Genomic DNA, 10841 nt, shown 5'->3' with positions numbered 1-10841 from the left:
AATAAATAAAAAACGTTGAAAAAAAATTTAAAAAAAAAGAAAAAAAAAAAAAGAATTGAACTGCTTAAAACTTGATGAGACAGATAACGAATTATATCTAAATCATTTAATGGTTTCGTGTTTAATGTATCTTCTGTAAATGTGGTGTTGGGTAATATTGCTTACATTCTACTTTTTTAATAAAGAGCTAAACTTTTATAGAAAGGAGGAAGAAAAGCAATGGATTTAATCTCTACTCCAGAGAAGTCAGAGCCCCCAAACCAATGCGGTATGACTGCCACCTAGTGGCAGTATATCCTCATCACAGAAGTCGTGCCTCCTGGAAGTAGGGGAGAGGGCTACAGCAGGTGCCCTGACTGCAGAGCTAGTTTACTAGCTGGTGGTGATTTGGTAATCACCACCAGGTGACTGCAGTAGAGTTGTATTTTCCACCATGTCAACTTTCATCGCTTCTAAAGCTATTTTAAGAAATATTTACTTGTTAACATAGTTTCAAAGACAGTTATACAAGGACATGTAAATCATGGTTTTCATTCTCCGGGAGTTTATCTTTATTTCACTCAGGCTCCAAATGGGCAAATAATATATATTTGAGGTTCAAGTTTCCTATCAATTTAATTCTATCTTAGAAAACACTTTGTGATTTAAAAAAAAAAAGCACTAAGTTTTGCTGATTTTTGTATCTTTGGCATAAGTAAGGGAAAGAACAGTGGGGCTAAATCGGATTCACCCAGCTCAAACACTGACCAGCTGTGGTACCTTAGGCAAATATTTTATTATTTTCCAACTCATTTGTTCAACCTGTTAAACAGAAGAGCTGGAATAGATTGTCTCTAAGATGATCTCCATGAAAAGTTCCAAGACTTCGCCTGTTTCTTAATTGCCACCCCACTGTGGACCAAAACATTTTTAAACTTTAGCTGAGTGGCTCCATTCACCCTGTTCCGGCCCTCCCACCCCACATGATTATGGGCGATTTCAAGACTGACCCAATTTTCATAACCTGATTCTATCCTGGAGCCTTCTGGGAAAATGGAGTGTCTCCGAAATAGCTCAACTGAGTTGGTCAAGCAATTTTTGCTGCTTGCCATTTGCACCTGTGGGTTAGTAAAGCAGTCTTTTCAAATGAAGTTGGCAAAGAAGGCATAAAGGATTTGAATAAAGCCCACAAGGTTCAAAAGTGTGTAACCCGACATAGTTTCATTTTGTTGAGTTAGCAGCTATTTTTGCAAACTTAAAAACAAAAGCTGGTGTGTTCGAGGTTTCATTTCAGTCCATGCTTTCATTATTCAGAAATCAGTGCCAAGACGATTAAGCATGACCTTTCCATACAGATGGTGCCTCCCTTTGCTGGCACAAACAGCACCTGTCACACTCAACCTCCAATGCAGATGTTTGCATATTTTTAAGATACAGTGTCTTAAAATGGTAAAATGAGTGCTGACGTAAAGGCTTTGCGGAAGGGCACATAATATCACTTAATCTGTTTGAATTACTTGATAAGAAAGCCATCCTGCAGTTCTAGGAAATTAGGAGACATGTAAAACAAAGCACTCTTCTTTTTTTTTTTTTTTTTAATTTTTTTCAACGTTTTTTATTTATTTTGGGGACAGAGAGAGACAGAGCACGAACGGGGGAGGGGCAGAGAGAGAGGGAGACACAGAATCGGAAACAGGCTCCAGGCTCTGAGCCATCAGCCCAGAGCCCGACGCGGGGCTCGAACTCACAGACCGCGAGATCGTGACCTGGCTGAAGTCGGACGCTTAACCGACTGCGCCACCCAGGCGCCCCCAAAGCACTCTTCTTAAAGCACATGTCCATGTGCTTTCTTAAAATTATTTGAAATAATGTACAAACACTGTTGATTCACTGTGATAAGAGGTGTTTTGTTAAACGTACATGATCCCCCAACTTCAACACAAAGTATAACGTGTACTCCGCATGTGCAGAAAAGCTTCAGCAATCCTGCATGATTGTTTCCAAAAAGTCACAGTAACTCTAAGTTAAAAGGAAGCTTACAAGTCATTTCCTCCCCATATAAGAATCCCTTCACTAGTAGCTACAAAGGCAAGTGAGAGAAAGGGCTGGGAGCAATCTAACCCCAAGAATAGCCTATAAAATTGAAAAAAAAAAAAAAAAAGAATCAACTTGAGGAGAAGTCAGTCTGTTTTTATTATCACCAGCGACCAGCGGTTCCAAACAATGTCAATGATAAAATACTCATCCAGGCAGGAGCAGACCGCCTTCACTTCTCCACCCTGCCCCACCCCACCAACTCCCATGCTTTCTACAGGATCTGGCCTCTGATGTAATATTACATGACTTACAGCATACGCCTTTTTTTTTTTTTTTAATAAATCTTCTTTTTATCTCCTAACTATCAAAGTGATATTTTATAACTATAAAAACAATATAAACAAGCATTTCAAAATTTGTGCATGATTTCATTATTCAGAGCTGCTTCCAGCCTACCAAAGCATGTTTCCCGCCTGTCCCCCTCTTATCAATTTTTTCTTTACATGATTCAGATCATTTGTATATCCATACTAAAGACTGTCAATCACATTTTTAAAGGCTGCATAATAATTCACCATAGAGGGCTGTGCTAAACATTTTTAAACTATTCTGTTAGTGTTACTCATTTAAGCTGTTTCCTGCCTGTCACTCTTATAAGATAATGTCATGGTAAAGATTACCATACTATTATTGCATTTGTCTAAGTATAGTGGTTAATATTCCTGGAAATGGAATTACTGGATCAAAGATTAAGCACTTCTTACGAAAATCTTAGAAATTATACTGCTAACTGGCTAGTTTGCATACCAACAGCAGTGCATGAAAACGCTGATCACACTAGATCTCACTGACAGCCAGCATTATCAGGTGGTTGGGTTAGAGAGAGAGGGGGCTGTTTATTTTCATTTGTTTGCGAATTTGATAAGCAAAAATGTATCCCATTGCTAATACAACTTACACTCCTTTGATTACAAGTAAGATTTTGCATTTGCATTTTCTCATTTATGAATTCCTCTTCAAGCCCTTTGCTTGTACAGATAGCCAGGCTTTGGAACTTATTTTTTATTAAAAAATGCACAAAGAAGCACAATTTTTTATAAGTTTGCCTGCCTGGGCAAGTCTCATACTGAAAAGTTTTTCTGCTGCCATGTAACCTTGACCCCACCGACCAAGTGCTGCCTTTTGGAGGCACACGCACACTAAAAAGGCATCCTTTCCTTTCTACGGCCCTCTATATCCTTACAGATAACCATCACAGTCTCCTCTGTGTTTTTCTTCCCAGACTGACCAACTGTTTCATCATCCTATTTGGTCACATTTTAGTTTATTGGAGTCCACTGGAGTGGTGGACAGGAAAGAATACGGGAATCAAGCTGTGGTTTCACCAGGAGGATGGGGCAGGACTTTGACCTCCACTGACTATGGTGCTGTCTCTGTTAGTGTTGCTTAAAGCATCCTTAATCCTTTATCTATCATCTGTCTATCATCTACCTATCTATCTATCTATCTACTTTCCTGCACGATTTCATGGATGTTTCACAAGTAAGAAAGCTACCTAAACTCCCAATCTTTTTTTTAAATGACTTTTCTCAAGCCAGGTCTCTTTATTCTGTGCTCAAAGGATTGATTTGAAGACCCTGAAAGCAGATCTTTACATTCATGAGCGGCGTGGCAGATACACTAGCAAAGCAAAAAGCAAAAACAAAAAAACAAACAAACAGCACTCTCCTCTATTTGGCACGCAGCTAGATTTCAATTCCAGGCTCTGCTGCAGCTGGGTAGAGCCACAGGATAAGTCACCTTCAGTGGAATAGGAGAGGTTATATGTTTCTGTTATTGGTCCAACCCCTAAAAAGCTCCCTCAACTGCTCCTCCATGTTGACCGGATTTGGGAAACTGAGAACAACTTTGAAATCCATGTGTTAAAGACAGCACAATGACTGATGTCCTGGTATGTAAATGACTATGAGGTGGGGGAGGGGGGCTGCCCCCGCTGACTTGAATACCCTCACTGGACAGTTTCGTGAATAAGAACTAAACTTCCGGGGCGCCTGGGTGGCGCAATCGGTTAAGCGTCCGACTTCAGCCAGGTCACGATCTCGCGGTCCGTGAGTTCGAGCCCCGCATCAGGCTCTGGGCTGATGGCTCGGAGCCTGGAGCCTGTTTCCGATTCTGTGTCTCCCTCTCTCTCTGCCCCTCCCCCGTTCATGCTCTGTCTCTCTCTGTCCCAAAAAAAATAAAATAAAACGTTGAAAAAAAAAAAAAAAAAGAACTAAACTTCCTATGCGCCGAAGTATTAAATGTTGAGTCCACTGGAAGTAGTAATTTAGCATACCCTAACTAACACAGGAGAAAGCAAGCTACAGAGGAAAGAACACAGAACGAGAATAGCATGCGTCTCTTCCATTCCTGACCTCTGCTCCCCTTTTATCACAGGAGCTGGGAGCCCACAAACTGCATCTCATTGATTCCCTTGCCAGCTGTCTTTTAGAAAGAATCTGTCTCTTGGGAGACTAGAGAAAGGAAGAAATCTTTTTTTGTTTTTTAGCTTTCTGCTTTAGGCAGTACAGCCAGCAGCGGTGGTGGCATTTGGGAGCCTCGGAAGCAATAGAGCCAGTTTTCAGCTGCATCAACAGAGGTGTGTCCCCTGGGGTCCTGGAGACCAGCAGTGGCAGTCTCCCTCCCATGCTCAGCAATGCAGACTTGTGTGCCCGGATCATCAAAGGAAGTCACAGCTTCATGATCTCCTCTTATTCTTCCAACCTCTTTGTAGCCAGTTCCCTGCATTATATCCCTTCCTGGATGAAATATCCAGAATGTTTTCTTTTTTCCTCACCTGGACACTGACTGACAATACACACAAATTCTGTTTCTGGAGCTGTGTCCTAGAATCCATGCTCCTGGAGCATGCTCTTTGTTGTTTCTGAGCCCCAACTTTCTCATATATTAAAAAAATAGCAAGAATGATGAAAACTGCCTAATTAACATACATTCATGATATCTAAAAGAAAGTGATTATGGAAACTCATTGTAATTTATACATACATTATTTTTTTTTTCAGTTGTCACACTTCTAATTAATTTAGGGCAAAGCTGTACAACGTAGCAAAGCCCCATTTATTACATTTTATCTCCTACAAACTTAAAAAATTTTAAGTAATAATTCCAGGCCCCAAGGTAGACCATGAACCTACTACCCATTAAAAAAAAAATTTCCACCTTCCTAAAAGAAGTGTGATGTTTTGGGCGGACAGATCAACATCTTAGATAAAATCTGTTGCCGTGAAACATAAATTCTGACCTGGTAACCTGACAGAGCGCCAAGATTCTAACACTACAGAATTCAAGGCATTCTTTTGAATACTGTACTTTAGTAGTTTTCAAAGGAAAGTCAGGAAAAGACTTCCAGCTCAGTGAAGACCTTGATCAAAGCATGGTACAAGAGAGCAGGTGTGCAGACCTTGGGAAACGCGTGGCAAATTCAGCGGGCCATGGGAGTGCGTTTCCACGACGGGGCTCTCACCACTCACTGCTTCGGGGCCAGTTTTCCATAGCCTGCTCTCCCAGCGCCCCAGTCCTGCCGTTACGCATCTGGGACCTGGCCCCCAGAACAACCACGGCCATACTGCCTGCCCTCCTTAAAGCCTGCGTCCCAGTCTTTGGGAATGATCCGCTCGTCCTGATGAGTTCCGTTCATATACCTCATGGCATTTCTGCCTCTGCTCTTGAATAGTATTCCACAAAGCAGAACCCACATGCTGTCTTCTTCAGCTTATCCAGGCCCATAGTGGTTTTCTTCATGTCATTTTTGCTGAAAAGTTCACAGATTTGTTCTTCAGTTGAGTAAAAGGAAAGACTGTCAACATACAACCTACGGCTCTTCTTCCGTCATTTTTCCTGTTCTTCATTGTCACCTCGGAAGTTTTCCTGTTCTTCAACGTCACCCCGAAAGGGCGGGTCCCGGTACTGGCTCAGCTCCACGTAGGAGTCGCTGCGCAGCGCCTTCAGAAGGCCATGGACGCAGTGCAGAGAGGAAGACAAAGACGCTGCCACTCTGGGAACAATGAAGCCCGGCGACCCATTATTAGTATTATTAGTATTATTATTTTAATGCAACCTGGTTAAGCTTCCTCTTGTTGGTCGCATCTTTCTCTTTCTAGAATTTCAGGAGCCTCTCGAATATTTCTAAATCTTGATCCAGTTATATTAGTTATTTCATCCTCTGAAAAAGACTAATATAACCTGCTGCCATCAGGAAGAAAGCTGATCTTCTATAACCACTGAGGTGATTGTATTTCTTATTCCAGGACAAAGCTTCAGTTGTTTCAACATTGCCTCTTGGCAAATGTCACCAAAGAAACCGTGAGCCTGGCTTCCTGTACATATGCAGAACTGATTAAATGCCAGGGATGGGCTTGGGCACAGAATACATGGTAGACACAGAGGAAGGGTGCCTCAGTATCCCAGGTGAATGTTCCTTGACTTCCACTCACTTTGCTTAGGCTCCTCTTAGAAGAAGCAGGACCTCAGCCCTTTATCACTCACAGCTTCCTGTTATTTCTGGGAGTTCCCAGAAACCACCTCATGTGTGCTGAAGACCAAGTCCCCTCCTGTTCTCTTGCTCTATCTTTTGTACCAAGGGTAGCGCAGAGACCATTTAGCCATGTCCTCCATGAGGCTGCCCTATGAAGTGTACATGGCTCCCCCGTGCTCCCCTGACTCTGTGGAGGCAGTTCAGTAAAGTGCACAGAAACAGGAAAGGGCTGGCTTTTGATCCCACTACTGCTCTCCTCAGTAGGGGACTTTATATAGCTGCCTTTAATGGATTTATGACATCATCGTTTTTATGATGTTCTTGGAGTGAGAAAAAATTGTGCTTGAGGTAGACCAGGGAGAGTGACAGGATCACATTGCAGGAGATCGTGTTGGGTAAGAGATACTTTCTTGCACCATGCACAAAAATAAATTCAAAGTGGATGAAAGACCTAAATGTGAAACAGGAAACCATCAAAATCCTAGAGGAGAACACAGGCAGCAACCTCAGTGACCTCAGCCATAGCTTCTTACTAGACCCATCACCAGAAACAAGGGAAGCAAAAACAAAAATGAACTATTGGGACCTCATCAAGATTAAAAGTGTCTGCACCATGAAGGAAACAATCAACAAAACTAAAAGGCAGCCCATGAAATGGGAGAAGACATGTGCAAATGACATATCTGGTAAAGGGTTAGTAGCCAAAATCTATAAAAAACTTATCAAACTAAGCACCCAAAAAACAATCCAATTAAGGAATGGGCAGAAGACACGAATAGACATTTTCCAAAGAAAACATTCAGATGCCTAACAGACACATGAAAAGATGCTCATTCATCATCAGGGAAACTCAATCAAAACCACAATGAGATATGACCTCATACCTCTCAGAATGGCTAAAATGAACAACACAAGAAACAACAGATGTTGACAAGGAAGTGGAGAAAGGGGAACCCTCTTGCACTGTCAGTGGGAATGCAAACTGGTGCAGCTACTCTGAAAACAGTATAGAGGGTCCTCAAAAATTTAAAAATAGAACTACCCTATGACCCAGCAATTGCACTACTAGATACTTACCCAAAGGATACAAAAATAAAGATTCGAAGAGGTACATGCACCCCTATGTTTATAAAGCATTGTCAACAATAGCCAAACTATGGGAAGAGCCCAAATATCCATTGACGGATGAATGGATAAAGAAGATGTGGTATATATATACAATGGAGTATTACTCGGCCATCAAAAAGAATGAAATCTTGCCATTTGCAACAACATGGATGGAGCTAGAGTGTATTACACTAAATGAAATAAGTCAGTCAGAGAAAGACAAATACCATTATTTTACTCATATGTGGAATTTAAGAAACAAAACAGATGAATATAAAGGGGGGGAGAGAAAAAGGGGGAAACCAACCATCAGAGACTCTTAATGAGTAGAGAACAAACTGAGGGTTGATGGAAGGAGGTGGGTGGGGGATGGGCTAGATGGATGACAGATATTAAGGAGGTCACTTGTGATGAGCACTGGGTGTTGTATGTAAGTGATGAATCACTGAATTCTACTCCTGAAACCAATATTTCCCTGTAAGTTAACTAACTAGAATTTAAATAAAAATTTGAAAAAGAGAAAAAAAAAATGTTGGGTAAGAGATAGAAATATATATAACATATAACTTTATATGCCATATAATTGATTTGTCACAGAAGTAAGCAAAAATTCTATGTAATCCATCAGGTAGAGCTAAACAGAAGTGGTATCCAAAATATATAGATTGCAAATGAATACAAGGAATCTTTTGGGGTGTTGAAAACATGCCCAAATTGAATTGTGATGACAGCCACGCAATTCTTTAAATTTACTAAAAATTGCTAAATTGTATTGGGAATTGCTGAATTGTATTGCTAAATTGTACTAGAACAGAGTCCCAGAGGTGCCCTTCATTTGTTGGGTGGTGGGAAGGTCTCAGGCATCTGGGAACAGGGGTGGCCAAGAGGACTGGAGGACAATCAGGGGTTCAGGGCAGTGGTTATTTATAAACTCGGATGGAAGTACTTCAGTATATTAACAACCAACATTAAGTGTTTTGACAAACAATATGGCAGAGTATGGAAATTGGAAGGACAGGCCAGGGGCAAGAGGAGAAACATTTGAATATGGTGGCTAAGGAAGCTCCTTCTGAGAAGGTGACCTTTGAACAAAACACCTGAGTGAAGTGCAGGAGGAAACCACATGACATCTAGAGGGAAAGAAAATCAGGAAAAGGGAAAAGCTGGTATAAGGCCCTGAGGCAAAAATGAGCAGGTTCAAGGAGAAGCAAGGAGGATGGGAAAGCTAGGTTGAAGAGAGTAGAGTGCCAAATGTGTATGTTGTATAATCTGGGGGATACCCTGTCCCTGCTCCAATAACACAGCAGCTGAAAATATGGGTAGGAATGGAGATAAAGTCCACAGCATCCATCAACTTGATCCTTGGCATGCTCTTCCTATGGCCCTGATGGAGCCTGTGACTTTTGCTGTACTGTGGATTACAGTGGGTGAGGGCACATACGGCCCTTGAGAAGTTGTGAAAGAATGGAGCTTATCCTGAATGACATATGGCAGTGTGATTCCTAAGGAGCCTCAGTGCAAGACAAGGATTTCCCACCACTGCAGGGGAGTCTTGATTCTCCACCTTCCCTGAGATGGGTTTTGTCAACTGCACTGCTATACTACTTCTATAGAATTTTCACACACTGGAAGATGATATGAAGGAATTAAACCACATCACTGGCTTGGTGAAAGGAACAAATATTTCACATTAGATAAAGAGGGTTGGGAATGGAGTTCAAGATTAACTACTGAAAATGAAAAGTGAGAAAATGATAGAGAAGAGGGTAAATAAGAAAGAGGAACAGGGAAAGTTTGGGAAGGTTGAAGTAAATTTTACACCCTGAAGTTGGTGACTTATACCCATATCCAGACAGCCTCCTTATTCAACAAAGAAGCTAGGACTGCTTATGGAGATGAGACAAAAATGAAATAAAGTCTCAATTAATTCAAGACAACCCAGTTACCTTAGCCTTTGATACTGGATTAAGTGATCAAATAATTGTGGCAGAAAACACAGAGGTGGTGGCTTCAAGCCAAACTAAACTGGCATTTTTTTAGTGTATTTATGTATTTTGAGAGAGAAAGAGAGTGCATGATTGGGGGAGGGATGGAGAGAGAGAGAGAGAGAGAGAGAGAGAGAATCCAAGCAGGCTCTACACTATCAGCACAGAGCCCAATGTGGGGCTCAAACCCACGACCCTTAGTTCATGACCTGAGCCAAAAGCAAGAGTTGGATGCTTAACCAACTGAGCCACCCAGGCGCCCCTAAATTGGCATATTTTTAAAAGCAATATGGCAGCTCGGAGCCCACCACAGAATTAAGAGGAGAGATGGAAGCCTTTCCTTTGGAGCTTTCCTTTGGAGAGCTGGCCTGCAGCTAAAAAACATGGTCAGTTCTTTCTTTCTCTGCTGTTTCTGTGCCTTAATTTACTATGAAATCATGATTCTTTTTCTTTTTCATGGGTTGGGAGAGCAGACAGTGGAAAACAAAGTTAGGCTTCCTCTACCCCAAGTTATGGTAACCTCAGTACGTGATAATCCCAAGCCATGGTTTCCCTTTCCAGAATGTATCCTTTATTTCCCACCAACATAAACGATGGAGAGGAGGAGATCATGCTTATTTAATAACAAACAGTTGACCAAGGAAGCCGAAAGATGGTTCTTTCTGTGAAGAGAATAAATAGAATTGCCATTTCCAGGTAACCAGGTGAAAAGCAGACATTGTGATAGTTAAGCTTCAGAAATACATTAGGAAAAGATCAAAAAGGATTTTTTAGAAGAGTCTCAAATGTTAGAAGCCCATTCTCCTAATAAGGAAATTCAACTCTGGACACAATAGCTCTCAATGATTTGGATATGATAGTCATTCCAATAGAGGCCCAAGATTTCTTTTTTTTTTTTTAAGTGTTTACTTATTTTTGAGAGAAAGAGAATGTGAGCGGGAAGGGGGAGAGAAAGGGGGACAGAGATTTTGAAGCAGGATCTGCACTGACAGCACTGAGCCAGATGCGGGGCTCGAACTCACATACTGTGAGATCATGACCTGAGCCAAAGTCAGATAGACGCTCAACTGACTGAGGCACCAAGGTGCCCCAAAGGCTCAAAATGTCTTGATAAATAAAATTTTTTCCAACAAAGCATAAGATGTTCTAGAATTGTTAAAACAACTTGATAGTTTGTATCCATTTCTGTGTTCAAAACC

At 41.3% G+C, this 10841-nt stretch overlaps 1 pseudogene; it reads right to left on the bottom strand.

The window, feature by feature from the left end:
* Positions 1-5519: 5519 nt before the first annotated feature.
* On the bottom strand, positions 5520-9026 carry LOC122469126 (annotated as a pseudogene).
* Between the last annotated feature and the right edge of the window lie 1815 nt (positions 9027-10841).

This window comes from Prionailurus bengalensis, chromosome B1 (assembly GCF_016509475.1).
Source record: "Prionailurus bengalensis isolate Pbe53 chromosome B1, Fcat_Pben_1.1_paternal_pri, whole genome shotgun sequence".
NCBI lineage: Eukaryota > Metazoa > Chordata > Mammalia > Carnivora > Felidae > Prionailurus > Prionailurus bengalensis.
The sequence above is the reverse complement of the archived record's forward strand: the minus strand, read 5'-3'. Positions and strand labels throughout refer to the sequence as shown.